This window comes from Conger conger, chromosome 6 (genome assembly GCF_963514075.1).
Source record: "Conger conger chromosome 6, fConCon1.1, whole genome shotgun sequence".
NCBI classification, from domain to species: Eukaryota; Metazoa; Chordata; class Actinopteri; order Anguilliformes; family Congridae; genus Conger; species Conger conger.
Window position 1 is genome coordinate 59,044,258 of NC_083765.1, and position 17,332 is coordinate 59,061,589.

The following is a 17,332-nucleotide window of genomic DNA, read 5'->3' on the forward strand; positions in this document are numbered from 1 at the left end:
CCGCTCTTCATAGCTAATGGCCAGAGAGCACTGGCTGTAATAACGATGTCTGCATTTCTCTTGTTAACATTTCCCCATGAGGAAGACCACATATTCCATTGCTCTAAATGCCTTTGTGCATTGCTTAATGGCTTGCTTCAAACATATTAGACAAATGGGATAAAGACCTCCACCAAAAATGGCCTACAGTAAACTAAGAAATGGCCTAATTAAAAATAATATTTTCCTTTTTACCCTAAAGACCAGTTGTGGCCCAGTACAAAACACATTTGTACAAGTTTATTTATTAAACCTTTATTTAACTAGACAGCCCCATTGAGCTAAATAATCTCTTATACAATGGGGACCTGACCAGCAGGGCAAATCAATATACAAAGAACATACCTGTACACATTAAAAGACAGTGAAGATATCTTCAAAAACGAATAACCAGTAAAATTGCATACTTTCACCTAAAATGCTGCATGGATTCTTGATTAAAAGGTGCAGTGTGCAACTTTTTTTTCACTCGAATGCCATTAAACACGCAGTCTACAGTGTATAACTGAAACAGATACATTATTTATTTCTTATATTGGATTGCATTTATAGCTATTAGTCAGACTCAAGACTTGGTCGGACTATTGCCAGACTAGAGAATCATAGAATTTCCCCTCTTTTATGAAACATACATTGGTAATGTTCATAATGCCTGCATTTCTTTTAGCAAATCCTCATTTTCAAAGTGTGCCTACAAGTCTGTAACACAGCTGTCAGTTTGCTGGGTATGTACATATGTGTATGTACATATCGCTCAGTTGCTCTACCAGGGCCACCATGAGGCGATCCCAATCATGGACATTCTTGGTGTGTGTTTTCCCCTTAAGCCAGTCATGTCTGTCTGTTGTATTCAACTTCACCTCAATATTCAAGCAAATTGCATTTGTTGCCAAAAGGGTGAAACTGTATATACTGCACCTTTAAATCTGTTCTCGGAAGTGAAACTCTCCAAAGAGTGTGGGTATTCAAAGGGCTAAGGTGCCAAGAATTCAAGAGTACCTTGGTCCTTGAATAAACTACACAACCCATTTTGCCAAGATATCTCACTGACATCATTTAATGGATAATACTGTTTTTAGGAAGCACTGCAAGTGTACATGTCCTTTAACTATATACAGTATGTCTTGAGCTTACATTACATTATATGTTATTTAGCTGACGCTTTTATCCAAAGAAACTTACACTTGATTAGACTAAGCAGGGGACAATCCCCCCCTGGAACATTGTGGGGTTAAGGGGCTTGTTCAAGGGCCCAACAGCTCTGCGGACCTTATCATGGCTACACGAGGAATTGAACCACCAGCCCTGCAGGTCCTAGTCCGGTACCATAACCACTAGGGCACAGGCTGCTGTCTCACAACTGCCAGTAACATGGCAACCTGAGACATGTACCACAGCACTGTATTTCAGAAAGGATACAATCAATAGATAATAATCTGCAATCAATTGCTGTCAGCTGGTTGTAACTATGAAATGTCACTGGTGGCCATTCAAGTAACAGAAACCACTTGTTCGTGCCATCGACTGACTGAGGTCTGGATTTCAGAAATGCACAACTTGCCATAACAACTGAATTGACCTATGATTGACTATGTTGTAAATGCAACGTTATTGGGTGCAAAGATGATTTGGCTTTCTTATTATATTGGTGTATTCCAAGAGGGAGACTTCTCTACCGGATTCATATTCATAATTGTCTGTGTAATATGTTTTACTGATTGTCTCACCATGTTGAGAATTGTATTCAGCTTAATTTAGCAAAATTATATTTTTACTACCAGACAAAAAGTGGGTAAATAGAATTTTTCTTTCTTCTTAGCTTAAAAAGCATTTTCTAGTAGAAAATACCAGCTTGTTTTAGGTAAATGTTTGCTCAACAAGTGATATTTTCTTATTCCATTGGCGAATCTTGAAATCAGGCAAACATTTCTGATTCAAGTCAATATTTTTATCTTATTTTGAAAAAAAGAAATACAATTTTAAGTCTAAATATAAGATTATATAAAATAATAAGCATAAGTTATTTTTTATTTTTGCAGTATGAATCCTCCTGCCTGCCAATAAGATCGTCATTGCATTACATCACACTCACTTAGCAGTCATTCGTATCCTGAGCGACGTACAGAAGCACAGAATATTCTCTAAACGAATAACTTAATAAATGAATAATTCACCACTACATTATACAGCACTGTCTGTAAGAAACAGCAGACTTACCGAAGAGATCAGAGTACCATCTTCATCGCCAGGGAGCCTTCGATCCAACTTCACTTAGGCCTCTATTCTTCTGTTCTAAAAGGCTTTCTTGGCTGCATGCAGAGAAAGTCACATTCAGGTTAAAGGGAAAGCATTAATGGATTAGTTTTGTACTCTGGAAAGTCAAGTGGATGAGTAAATTGTAGGCAAGGGCAACTCGTTGTCTTTGGGAATTCTTCATCTGCCACTATCATGTCACATTTATTTAATTCTGAACCGATGGGCCTCTCCCGTAAGCTCTGTAATGTGGAATTCTCATCAAAATCAAAATGTTTGGTCCAATTGCTCATTTCAATTTTCAGTTTATTGGCTGCATTTATTACATTATGTTTAAGAAGTATAATTCAGTGGATTATCAGGGTGCAATCAGTGCAATGGGAAATGCACTACAGAAGCTGATATATTCATCTGGACACATACTGTACAGTATTACAAAATTATCCTAATATACAGTATAAACCTGTATTTTACCAGGAAATTCCCACTGAGGCAAATCTCTTTTACATGGGATGCCGGGCCAATTGGCAGCACAATGCATAAAAACACATCTCAAAGAGGAACACACATAACAATACATAAAACAAGTGTCTGGCATTAAAGTTCCTGTAGCCAGTTATCTTCAGTAACAAGTGCTATTAACAAAAGAAATAAATCTACTATCATCTGGCAATGAGATAATAAGGGACTGAAATTTAGGCTCAATCTGACTATGGACTAGAATAAACAAGCATGCTTTGCAAAGATAAAAACCTCATTCATAAGATAGCCTTTTAGACCAAGACATTGCATCATCTGTGTAGCAAGGGATGTTCAGCTAACCTAACTACATAAGGTGGTCCTATTCAGGTAAAACAGCAGGACATAGTGGGTCAAGTTTCAGATAATGTAAGGTAGAAGAACAAGAACATCTGTAAATAGCCACACTCAATACTCAAACTGAGTAAAAAAATAAGCGAGTGGCAAGCCTTTTTTCAATGGAGTATTCCATTGAGTCTGTGTTCAATAGAACTCACGGAGAAGCAGGACTTTAACCAGTACAAAAACCCTGAAGCTCAATCATTGATCCGTCCACTAAGTGTATTCTGGGCATGGGCGATGAATCACAGAATCTGAAACATCCTCTCACTAAGGCAACATTTTAATTTTTTTCACTCTCCACCAAAACTCCTCTGACTACTCCATGTATGTAGGATGAGCAGACACATTTCTCATTCTGAGTACATTTGCATATGGGGAATTAAATGTGAATCAACTTATTTTCCCCATTAAGCAACAGGTGCTTCATTTCCATCCATTCCAGTTACTAAAACTATAGACAAACAATGCATGGAGGGATTAATAATTAATTGCTAATATGCGTTGTATTAGCTACTTGTGTGAAAAGTCATAGTGACCACTCCGCTTTTGTGAAATTGTCCAATAGTGAAATAGTTTTAATCTACTTAAAAGTAAGTTGGCTTACTATCATTAATTATGTCTATTTCAATCCATGTTGTAAATGAGACTATTAAGATCACCCTTTGGTGTCCTTGAAAATAAATAATACCATGACATTTTCTTGAACAAAGGCCATGTTCCCACTTATGAGCAAAGGCTCAAGGTGTTTGGATAAATCTTTTGAAAAGGACAGTAACCAACAATTTAATTAATTATCTCAAAGCTTGGCATTCTGGAGCACACGCATCAGAAACAAGAAAACTGAATGGTTCATACAAATGAGCGGCCATGAAACGTACAGACAGCCTAGCTTTGTACCAGGAAAAGCATTTGCTGCTGAACACATCCGCAGTTGCAAGAGTGTTACTCCTTCTTTGAGCACTCGCATCAGCCTTTTAGTCCTTTCTCCACAGACATCTCCAAACCAATCACTGCTCCTAGCTAGCCTCTCACTGCAGAGTTTCTCACCAACAACTTACCTTCAGGCATCATTACAAAGAAAAGCACAGGCTCAGTGCTTCTGAGTGCTTGTACTCAAGCGCACACAGACGGCCGGAAATGCAGATTCATATTTGCGATCAAAAGAGCTTGGAAACATTTTTCTCTTTTAATCACCAGATGGATATTATGAGCATGAAAATGAAAAGATAATGGTTTTCTGTCCGGCAATACAAAAGCAGTGTCACTTACTGTAACATTTGAGGGACAGTTTGATTTAGGTCAGCCCAAAGTGGTTTATATTCAGAGGAAACAATATATTGATGAAATATCATATTTGCACCACATACTGTATGACAGTTTGATGGACATAAAAGCACTTACCAAATGCTTTAATGACTATACTAAATGCTACATGCGATTGCATTTCCAAATTGTTTTCAAATAATAGGCTAGAGGAAGACATTTTGAAAAGATAATGGTGCTTAATTGTGTTTGAGTCCTTTCAGTAGGGTAGATGCTGCGGAAGACAAGCCTGGCTAAGTGCTTAAAACATACAGTATAGCCAGATACAGCAAGAGGTTCATTTTAGAGACATCACACTGAATATTGCTTTTAGGTGATCCATTCAAATAAAAGGGGAAGTCGGTATAAGACAGAGAGCATAACATTTCATAATTAGTGATATTTCATTTAAAAAAGGGAAGACAAACATATTCTACATGTGAGGGAAGTTGATATGGGAAGTATGGTGTTATGTGTTCACACAAAAAAAGGAAAAAGCCATATTGTGAGCAAAGTATGTACAGGTTATCTCATCATAGAGGGACTGTGCAATGTGCAAATTAGGATGCTGTTTTCTTTCTGTATGTGTGTCTATGCTAGGACTGGCTCCTTCATTTGGCGCTGTGTGTTGTGCAAACATATGGCAATGTCATATTTAAATGGTCTTAACAGCTTATGGTTTAAAACCGTAATGTTCACTGGTAATACCAGAACACTGTCAATGACAAAACCGAATGAATATTGCATACAACTAAAAGAAAACATTTTAACAAATGTATAACTCGATGCCTTTTCACCAGGAGTCTCCGATCTAATCTGAAAAGCTAATGAATTAGCTAATCATGGTCTGCAATCAAGACCTTGACAAGTAGAATCAGATGTCATTGTGATAAAACAGAAACCTGCACCCACCCTGGCCCTTTTAACCACAATAACATCCATGCTTTGGGCTCTTGAGCAAGGCCCTTAACCCCACATTGCTCCTGCTTAGTCACATCAACTGCAAGTCGCTTTGGATGAATGTATCAGCTAATTAAGTGCTATGTAATGTAATGTTTTCTTCTTCTGACTGTCTGCGCAAGAACAACTTGCAGTCATCACATGTTTTGGAGTGGAGCATGTGCTTGCCTGAAATTTCCAAAATCAATAACAGAGATCAGAAGTAGTAAATTATGATTGGGCATGCCAAACTACGGGGAAAAAAACATACATTCACCAAAAATCATACATTTCTGCATGACTGTGACCTAGTAGCACAAACATAAAAGATATTAAATCAAATGTATAATTATCTTTGCTAGTCTTTTCTATACTGGCTTTAACAAGTAAGTTTTTATTTGAACTGACTGACAAAATAATAGTCAATAATAATAATAATAATAATAATAATAGCAATAATAATAGAAAACATATAGTGGAAAGACTATGGACGGGACCAGGTAAAAACAAAGTTTAGACTAGAGGTCAAAATGACATGAAAGAAGCACTTTCAAAAAAATCAATTTTCATTATATGCCATCTACTTTATATAAAATGCTGAAAGGCCTGTTCCTTGTGCCTAATAATAGAGTATTAGTTTTGAATGGAGGCCATTTGAAGTGCACCATTAATCTCTTCTTTCTAGACCATTAGTATCAATGTTTCGGTAATATAAAAAGCCCAGAATCATAATTCTTGTTTACTAGATCAACCAATGGAAGCAGAGGATGAGACGGTGTTCTGCTACATGAGAGAGCTGGAACAGAAGGTTTTTTTAAAGCTCAACTAATTGGGTGCTCCACTGCTTCCCAAGTAAACAAGAGTCTGGAACAAAGGTCACACTTCAAAAGGAAACAAATAAATAAATAAATTGGAAATAGGGGAGGAGATGGGAGTTTCATTTGAATGGTTTACTGCAAGGAAGTGCGCGGGATTGTCTATGTGACTGCTCTAAGCCTATTACTGCAAAGTACTGATACATAGCCAGGACAGATTCACCTTTAATAACATTGCCCTTTATTGTTATCATTTCACACTGCATTTATTTAGCAGACACGTACTTTATGTGAGAAAATGAGTTGACACAACAGTCAAGTTTTGGTGTCAGTGAGTCATACGTTGCAATCTTTTCCGGCGAGTTGAAAGGCTTCTGATTTTCTCTCATAATGATTCCACCCAAATGAATTAATCACTGAACTGCTAGGACAGGCCTCTCCAATGTGGAAAGTTTCAAGATATAAATAAATCTTCAAGTAATTCCAGTTGGATTGAAGTTATCTGCACTTTGGAAAATGCTCTATTATATGCATTTATATAAAATATAAAACTACCTCTCGTCACTCTATAGTCTACGTGACTGTTGTGTTGACTGTTCTATGCTACTCAAACAAATCAGTTAGAAGGATGTTGAAGTGAAAGATTGCAATGGGGTGTAATGTAACGCTCAAAATATCAGGATGTTACACACAGACTACCACTGCATGATCTGCATCTGAAGAATACAGGATACGTCAGAACCATACACTCAGTGACCACTTTATTAGATATTTATTGAGACCTATTTTTTGGACTTTGGTCTTCTGCTGCTGTAGCCCATCCACATCAAGGTTTGTTGTGTTTTCAGAGGTGCTCTCCTGCATACCACTGCTATAACGTGTGGTTATTTGACTTACTGTCGCATTCTTGAAGGCGTTTCTGCCCATAGAACTGCTGCTCACTCAATTTTTCTTTCACACTATGAGCTGGCGTACAGGTCTACCTAATAATGCTGTCATTCAGTATGTAAGTACAGTACAGTCTCTTTATGATTAGATAATCTGTACATACATTGTAACTGTCATTCATTCATTGTTTCTGGTTTTTAATAGTCTCACAAGTGACTCTAGCTCACACTGAAGGGTTAGTGCTAGCACTGAACACTGTACAGGTGGAACAAATCTGTTTCATGGTTAAAAGAGGCTGCGATTCCGAAACATGCAATCTGCTGTGGTTGTATTCCACAGGAATCTTTGGTTGATCGGTTCCTTTATATTCACTCTGCTTACTGTTCATCAGACTGCACACAGGGAACAGAGAAAGTGTTCCTGGCTTGCATGGAAAAGCAGACTGACAAGGTCGGACCAATATTACGTAAGCCAAGGTACATAAAAATGCCAGTGGTATTATTTTCAATACCTTCCAATCTATTATTGCACCACTTGCACTACTATACTAGTCATACATGCAAAATACATGTCACTTGAAAAAGCAGCAGCAATAATTTTGCCGCATGAGCCAGAAGATTTATTCTAGAATTCTAAATTCAATCTCTATGCAAAGATTGTCAATTTTCACGTAGTCTATGTATTTGAAGTACCATGCAAATCATATGCATAATTTTCAGGCAAAGGATATAGGTGAAAACTGGAGTAATGGTGAGTCGTTCATTTTAGTGATTAGTACAAATAGTAGTACAACACTGGTAATTATGAGAAGCTCCATCAAATGACCAAAGTCATGGACAATTAGCAGGCAGACCGAGGTTCAAATTTGTTTCGGATTCAAATATTTTTCTGTGCTCTATTGATCTTGCCTGGTGCATTTGAGCCTGCAAGGAGGAGCAGATGGACAGGGTTTACACTTTTCATTTGAATTTGAATGTGCATGTAAATCAAGCATTGTTTGTAGACGGGAAGCTAAGCATATCATTTTCATTTTTAGATTTTTAGATTTGGCTGTTAGTCATTTGAATGAATTGTTAGTCACAGGGTATCTTTCTTTAGCTTAAGTGTTCCTTTTGTGTTATTGTGCTCATTTGCTGTAGCTAGCTTCACCTGTCGTTTAGCTGTACTCATCAGCTTTTTTTGTATTAGCTAATCACGCACCTATTTGTATTCTTTACCAGAGGCCTCTGGCAGCCACTTTGCACCTCTCCTTCAGTCCCTAATGCTAAAATCCTACATGATCTACACTACTCCCTGCCCACACCTATCTTGTGCCTTACACCTTTACCTGTATGCTCTTTGTTCCATCCTTAGACCCCTCTGATGTTAAGAACTATCGATCGGTATCACTATTTCCCTTACTGCGCAAAGCTCTAGAACAAGCTTTGTTTTACCAGCAGCACGACCTGCTCGACCATCACCAGTCCAGCTTCTGACCCGGGCACTCGAAAAAGACTGCTTCCTGGCTGTGACGGAGGCGCTTGCCTTGACCTGTCTGCAGCATTTGACACAATCAACCACCAACTCCTGATTGCCACCTTGACTGAGATGGGCATTTCTGGGACTGCCCTCTCTTAGTTTGCATCCTATCTAGCAGTCCTACCAGGTCGCCTGGAGGGGGCCTGTTTGTGCGCCTCATTCCCTTCTCACAGGAGTCCCACAGGGCTCTGTACTGGGACCTCTGCTGTTTTCCCTCTACTCAAAATCTCTTGGCTCATTAATTGAATCACATGGCTTTTTGTATCACTCTTATGCTGATGATACTCAACTTTTCCTGTCTTTCCCTTCCCTACATGTCAATGAGAAAATATCTGCCTGCCTGGATGACATCTCGTCACGGCTCGTCTTCAACCTTCCAAAATGTCACGCCCCTGCTACAGTCACTGTACTGGCCACCAGTAGCTACTAGGATCATATTCAAAACTCTGACTCCAGACATATAACTCGGACATATGTCCATGCCCTTACAACTAATCCTATATGAATTGTACCTTATCTAGCGTGTTCGGTTGCTTGCTATATGGCCTTGATATGCACTGTTTTGCATGTTGCTTTGGAGTGAAGTGTACAAAGCTTCAGCCTGGTTTCACATTTCCCAGGGAGGAGATTTATTTTAGGTTTAAATGGAAACATTTACCCAACACATTAATTTTTCATATCATGGCACCATTTGTTTTGAGGAATAAACCTGAATACCCAGTTTTATATCCAGAATTTGTGTTGTGCGCTTGTAAAAAAAAGAAAAAAGCTCATTTATTATGTTGAGACACAGCAGCGTTCACGACTGACTCAGCCATTTCCAGAGTCAAACCCAAGTTAGACCTATGGGCCCCATTATTCATGCACAGCATAGGCGATATCTGTGCACCTGCTTCTTTCTTTAGAGACTGGTGACCGAGAGAAGACCTGAGCTGGCTCTTTAGCAAGGGGAACGTGTCCCTGCACACAAAGACACACCTTCCCCTGACTCAGATGACCAGGGCCATACATTACAGTGAAGCCAGGAAAGCCACAAACCTGGTTTCAAGTAGTATTTGTTTTGGATTCAAATACTTTTCTGTGCTCTACTGATCCTGCCTGGAGCATTTCAGCATGCAAGGAGGAGCAGATGGGCGGGGCTTACACTAGGCAAGCTTAGTCAAACCCAGGTCTGGTTAGCTAGGGACTGTGTCCACCTTGTGAATTCCCAGGGTTCATTAACCATTGTTGTCACATTGAAGCACTCTGCACAGACAACATTCAGTTTGTTGTGGAGCTAACCAGCCAATCAAAACAGAGGATTAATGAGTCTAATGACACAATCACTAAAACAGCTTGCTCTTGGTAAACACTGGAAAGGTGTGCAATTTGGGACATTCAACACTTGCACCACCAGTGGAAAGCTGATGGTAAGGCACTGACTTTCTCTGCCTTAAGAGCCTGTTCTACCCTGTGCCTACCCAACCATTACATCCACTACAGCCAGAATTACACTATGATTGTATCCTTTGTTTGATACCTTGTTTTGAACTCCAGTCTACTAATTGCTTCTATTATATTGCCACAAATGTTACAAAGGCTGCTGATATTACATTACATTACATTATTGGCATTTGGCAGACGCTCTTACCCACAGTGACATACAGTTGATTAGACTAAGCAGGAGACAATCCTCCCCTGGAGCAATGCAGGGTTAAGGGCCTTGCTCAAGGGCCCAACGGCTGTGCAGATCTTATTGTGGCTACACTGGGATTAGAGCCTTGCGTGTCCCAGTCATTTACCTTAACCACTATGCCACAGGCCGCCCTACAATAAGAATAGACATTCAACCCTGCAGAATATCTACCCCCTTTAGCCTTTCTCTACTCCCAGATTGACAAAAACAGACCATACAGCCTTTCTGGCCAGCTCTATGGAGGCTGGGGTCTTTTGAGATATTGAGTAGGCCCCTCTTGGGGTTATGAGAAAATGGTCCACCCCTCCCACATACCCTGATGTCAATAGGCACAAATCAGTACCAAGGATCACCAAAAGTGGATTGAATGACCCCTTGCAATTAAAGAGCAGTAATGGAGAGCCAGTCGTTGCCTGGACCACCACGTATCTCCCATTGATTGCCCCCAATTCAATCCATACCGCTCTACAGTGTCTTCTGAAATTGACTTACAGTCCTGTCTCTGAGGTTGTGGTACGTTCCTGGACAAGGCATTGACAAATCGCCCTTGTCATGTCCTACACTATACCACCGAATTCTTTCATAGCTCCACTGTCAGCGCTGTTCCCAGAAGTACACCTGTAAATATATTTCCTATCACATTTAAAATAATGACTGATTGTTAAACTGACAAGACTGAGGTTTCCCATTCTTAATGTTGCAGAATAGCTGACGCCGAAGATTTATTCTAAATGTCAGTCGGATTTAATGGAAATCCCAATCCCTATCTCATTCAGACTGATTCATTTATGCTCGCATACGTGTACATCAAAAGAATGCATAGAAACCATGGAGCCAATAATTTAACTGCAAGCCAATGTGACAGGTTAAAATGAATAAAATGAATTTTCAACAGACGAGGGCAGATTATTTTAGTTCAATACAATACAATCTGAGATGAGTAGTATGACTGTACTGCAGGGAAACACAGATCAGCCTTTACATTCTGGTCTTCTGCTCTCAGAAAGGAGGGAAATGACAACACCTCTTGCATCTCTTCATCATTATGTCTCAGTTTGCTTTCCAAAACACACAGAAAATCTGTCATGATCAACACTGTACCATAGGTCACAAATAAAAAAAATGAACACCACAGTTTGCACCTTGTCAACAGAATGTGTCTACATTTCATATGTATTCATATTATTTCATATACATATATTTATTGCATCCATAAATGGGAGTGAAGGATAGGTTGTTCTCTCCCGAGTAAGAAGGCAAACATCTTTAGTTTAAAGCTACTTTTAATGAACACCAATGCTACGCTTTAGCAACACCTTGCTCTTTGCCATGAGACGCAAACAGGAAATAAGGAGAATGCACCTAAGGCAATTCACAAAGATCTGAAATAGTGGTGAGTTCTACTCGCGGTGCACGGAAATATCTAAAGGTATCCCTGAGGATAGCACTACTGTTATCACAGTCAACAGCACAACAACTTGTGTATGGTGGCATTCTTACAGACTGCTGGAAGGAAAATATCCATTGGGCATGGGAAGAATTTCAATTACAGCAGCATAGCTTTTTACTCATTTAAAAGAGAAATGAATAAGGTACTGCTATAGAACACTGCAGTCATGTTTATTTGAAGAACATTGAGGATGGTTAGATGATATTAGTTTGGATTATTGTACTGGCGTGAGGATATTGTTTCCAAAACAGGTATTTACCCGCCCACCGTAAAAATGCTTTCTGTGGGCGTGCAGCAAGCTGAACTTCTAGCCCTGTTGTTGTTCAGCAGTACCTGAGCTGAATCCACACAAACATATTTTATGTGCAAATATGCTACAGTAAAAATGAGCAGTTAATTAATTTCCAGAATGAATTTCTAGCATTTAAAAATGACAGTAATGACAGTTGTTAGTCATAAGAATTCCATTTCATGCATTGAGATTCGATGTATGATATTGAGATTATGGTCGATCAATAATCGTTATTCGCTTGGTCGTGTCGACAATGCCAATGCCAGCACTGTCGCTATACATTCTAGCACGATTGCAAACGGCAACCAAGTTCCCACATTTATGAAAGAAGTATTAATGTCAATTAATTACTGATTTTTTATTTCTAAAGTTGTCAGACATTATTAATACAACTTGAAGCCACAGAAGGGTCACAATATGAGGGATACAAAAAGAGTTTTTTCAAAAACAATATGTACACACAACTGGGCCTACACACTATAAAGTAGTATAAAATAATATTGAATGGCAGACACAATTATCATTACAACTACCAAAATTCTCTCCACCCTTTTGATTCAACTAAGACCCTGAGAAAAGTCACATTGTACTTGAAAGGTGAAAAGTGAGCATAATTCATTAACCTTACATTATAAAGTTAATAAGACTGTCTTGAAAAGACAGACCGAGTTATAACTTTGAACAAGGAAGGGGAATAAACAGTAACCTTGGCATTGCATTGGGAGACAGCAAGGTTACTTTCACATATTGCCCATTCTGTTATGTTCCTGTATTCTGTCCTGGGTTAGTTCATCTTTGTTTATCATCATTATTCTTGTAATTTATTATTTTTCATATTTCATGTCTGGTGTTCTGTTTATAGTCATTAGTCTTTGCACTCGTCTTCCCCTGTGATGTCTGAGTCTGAATGTTTACTTGCCCAGTCACTCCCTTGTCTGCGTGCCCCACTATTCGGGAGTTTACGGTAGTTCCGGGGTTCAACCTTCCTTCCAATCTTGCATTCTTTACTTCCTGCTCTCTCTCCATTTCATGTTTGTACATAGCACTAATATACTAATGCCAACTAACATAGAATTTGTACAGTACTAATTATACTAACACACTAATATGTTTGTCAAACTAACAAACTAACATTCACTAGTTTTGGGTATTTGTAATTTAAATCACTTAACTAACTTACTAACGCATCTCCAGTTTCAATTCTGTTCTGTAACTCCGCCTCCCTATTCTATCACTGATTACTTGCTTAGTTTCAGCGAAGTATTCGCACCTGTCTCTCTGTATCTCTGCATCTCCTGATTCTCTGCAATTGTCTACTCTCTTGTCCGGAGCCGTTTGTATTACATGTGTGTCTTTGTGAATCCAGTCCGCGTTTTCGTTTCCCCCTCGTTATTGTCCTATTACCCTTTCATGTGTCTCACCTGATGTTTATTTGTTAGACTGCCCTCACTCCCATGCCCCGCCTAGTTTGTCTCATTCCCCTGTGTATTTATACCTGTCCTTTTCAGTTGCACGCTGCTAGTTCGTCTAGTCCTGTTTTCTTGTCCTGAGCCCTTGATTCCGTCCCCTAGTTCTAGCCTCCTTGCCCTTGCCCTTGCCCTTGCCCTTGCCCTTGCCCTTGCCCTTGCCCATCTGGTTTTGACCCCTGCCTGCTTCCCTGGACTCTTCTTTGCTCTTTGGATATTTGTACCTCTGCCTTTTTGGATTGACCTCCTGGTTTTTGACCTTTTTTGACTCCGCTCTGTCTGCCCCTGCTTTTGCATTAAACCTGCCATTTTTTCCACACCCCTGTGTCTGCTTCTGGTTCCTCTGTCCTCCCCGTCGTGACACATTCAATGACTTGAGCTTCCCACATCCCACAACCACTAAAACCGCACTCTTGGGTGAATGTTGCAGTGGAGACTCATATTATTATAAAAACTAGCAGTGTCAACCTTGCAGTCCTCTAGTGGTAAATCATTCCGACAACTGGTTACAATCTGAGCATACGGAAGTTCTGCTGTAATGGTTTTCATCAAATATCCAATATCAGCTAATGCATAACGATCATTTCCTCCACTTCATTACACATGCCATTTTCCCTTCACTGCAGCTCTCTTTCCAAAGCCATAAATATATACATAGGAAAATTTTGGAGACATTATTATTACACTCTGAAAGTACAGAAGGCTAACAGGGGTACCGGGCTCATTTCTGAATTTACAGTACAGTTGGGACTGTCAGCGGCCTCAATCTCAAAGGGGTTAAACCCCCGACCGATCAGATATTAGTTATTATTCCACAAGGGCTTCACAGAAAAAATGTCCTGTATTAAGCAACAATCGCAAGACGTTTTCTGTGATAGCATGTAAATGACAGAGAACAGAGAGCAAAGTACAAAGTCAGCAGTCTGGTGTCAGTTTGTCAGGCTGGGGAACGAGCTTGGAGGGAAGGCACTGTGGGCTCGTCAGATTGCCTTTGCAGGTGGGTAAGCAGTTCTTCACCCCCTGGGTCATGCATAATTGCCCACATTAGTCCATGTACTGAGAGCTGAGCCGGGCTAGGGGGCTTTAAATCTGGCTGTGTGCAATAAAGCAGAGTTTATGTAAACGCACACAAGGAGTGCAGGCCACAAAACAGAGTGGTGGAGTAGATAAATGGCACGGTCACAACCATGTCACAGGAAAGTGGGTTACGCAGAACAAGCGGAATATGCTTTTCGGGTCACCCAGGATGGGTCTCAATGAAAGGTCAGATCCTGCCATTACCATCCCTCCCCTTCATGCAGACGTTCGGCCAAGAAGTTTCACTGCCGATTCGGAGTGAAGATTAGGGGGGGTCATTCTTTACTGCCAGGCAACAGCGAAGTTAAGATTCCATTAAGAGGTGAGTATGGAACACAGGATTAATCCTACCACAAAGGTGCTTAGTGTGAATTAATAGTGTGTGTGTGTGTGTGTGTGTGTGGAGAACAGTCTATGGTTACATTCAGTACTAGCCGTTTCTCAGTCATTGTGGTTATTATAGAATCTCCGCTCCTTTCAATGACTCACCAAAGAACTCATAGCACTGATATGAATAATACACACACACACACACACACACACACACAGGCTGTCGACAATCGCACCCTTTTATGCAGCGCCTCCACCCCAAACATCAGGCAAGAAGCATTGTTAACATAATCACTGAAGAGATGAGGCATAGCATCTCGGATACCTTCTGTCTGTGACTGTTATTTCAATGGCTTTTGAGGGAAATGCCCAAAGCTTGATAAACAATAAAATGCATAAGACAACCTGACAGTTTGTCCTTTCATCCTTGTGTAAATATACAAATGCAAAGCTCACTGAATTGTTTTTGGAAAAAAGAACATTTCTGCTGCAAAATAATGAACACATGATAGTATAGAACTGAAAGAATGCCAATCAAGTTGATGAATCTTGAATCGCGAACATTTCTCCTTAAAAAATCCGTTGAGCATGACTATAGGGACCATGTAGGTAAACAGCTCGCTTGTCTGAACAAAGTTGTGTTGTTGTTCTTGCAAATTTTTCTTCTCTTATACACTTCCATCTTACATCTCACACAAGGCTGCTGTATGCCTGGCAGGTAGATTTCGCATCAGGAGCACATCTTTTTCCAGAGATTGAAGAAACAGAATAACACACCGAAAGAAGAACAGAAGGTCCCCCACGAATAAACTCCAAATATACTTATTCGCAAAACAATGTTTTCCTGGAGCCTCCAGTCTCCCACACCCCTAAAAACCCTGCAGCCAAAGAGCTGAAGTGTCCCTGGCCAGCACTCCTTGTCTGCTAACAGCATGGGCTATATCTGCACCCTGGCTCCTATGTGGCATTGGGGGGACACTCAGTCCCTGAACAACTGTTACCATTTCGGTCCAAAAGTACACCCACCCCTCAAGCTCATTCTGCCCGTTTTCCTTCCACAATTAGCGGGTGACCGCGGGGGCTCCGTCCAGTGATCCGTACCTCCAGAAACACCCACTGGAGCAGCTGAAGTGATCCTGTTGACATTATCGGATCAGTTCTCATCGGAGAGGAGCCGGCAGCTTGTTGAGCAAAGACAGCAAAAAGGAAGTCTTGGGAAAAGGGCTTTCAGAGACGCTGATTAGCACGATTCCGCTGCTAAATTAATGAGAGGTAGCCTGGGAATAGCACAAATGTAGCTTCAGAAACGATTTCAAGGCCACTGCAAGCTTGTTCTTTTATGTGCAAGCACCACCACAGTATCATCGTTTAATGTTCCATCATGGTATAGTTACTGTGAGTTTCTCATTTTATTTGGTGCCAGCTTATATGAGGTCACAGGATGCTTTAATATAAAGCAAAGTCTTCTATTTATTTTGCAACTAACAAGTACTGTAGGTTATATCAATATCTTCACTCTCCAGTATCATTTGTAATTGTGATGACAATCATCAAAGTATATTTTCTTGATGTAAAATGAAAACCTGAATTAGTTTTAAATTTTCAGTCTAGTCTTTAAACACATTTTAATTTACATACGACAATGTTTTTCGGTCACAAATCAGACTGGTAGGAAAGCAGCTACTACAGAAGGATCTCGTAAAAAAAGCCTGGCACTGATCCGCTGTTATATTATGCCAATTTGCACTGTACAAAATAATTAATCAACCAAAGCATGGCACCACTTGCAATCAGCTTCTTATACAATTATTCACCCATGATATTTTGATGAGACTGAACAAAAATTTGAAGGAAAAAAAACAACCTTCAAACTACTTTGGGAAACTGGAAAATAAAATCCTGCCCTTTAAAGGCCAAAGCTTTGTACAAGCTTTTTCTTACAACCATGTCTTGTTCTATACTGAGTGTGATGCATTGCTGGACATTGTTGTGTATGTGCTACTGCTATGTGGTGAGGTAATGTTTTTGTGTTCTAATGGATTCCTTTTAGCCCGTTTGGGGAATGCAGATGCAAATGACCTTAACAGCCAAGTTCAATAAATGCTCAGTGCTCAATAAAGAAACAAATACAATAACATACTGGAAATATTCAGGCACAAAGATTCCAAACCCGTCAAAATGATGAACATAGAATACAGATAAAAGAAGGCCAGTTATGCCTCACCTTGCATTGAAATCAGCATGAGGAATCGCTGTATTGTGATTGCAGTGAATAGATAAAAACAATGTCAGCAAATATGGAGGACACTCAAAGCGTTCTTACACCAATTAATATGTTTTTTTCCCAACCACATTTCTAACCCTTAGCCCAGAATGTCAAGGAAAACATATGCCTGTTGTCTAGAAGGATAGAAAAGGCAGTTCATA

At 39.8% G+C, this 17,332-nt stretch overlaps 1 protein-coding gene across 3 annotated transcripts in view; it reads right to left on the reverse strand.

Moving 5' to 3' along the window:
* Positions 1-17,332, reverse strand: part of large2 (LARGE xylosyl- and glucuronyltransferase 2) — a 178,778-nt gene that overhangs the window by 136,568 nt on the left and 24,878 nt on the right. For 2 of the 3 annotated variants that reach the window (XM_061245633.1, XM_061245632.1), the window contains exon 2: positions 2,257-2,348. The exons of the other annotated variant lie outside the window; for it this stretch is intronic. The gene's annotated coding sequence lies outside the window, so the exon portion shown is untranslated. The remainder of the gene's footprint in view (positions 1-2,256; positions 2,349-17,332) is intronic. 3 annotated transcript variants of the gene reach the window in all.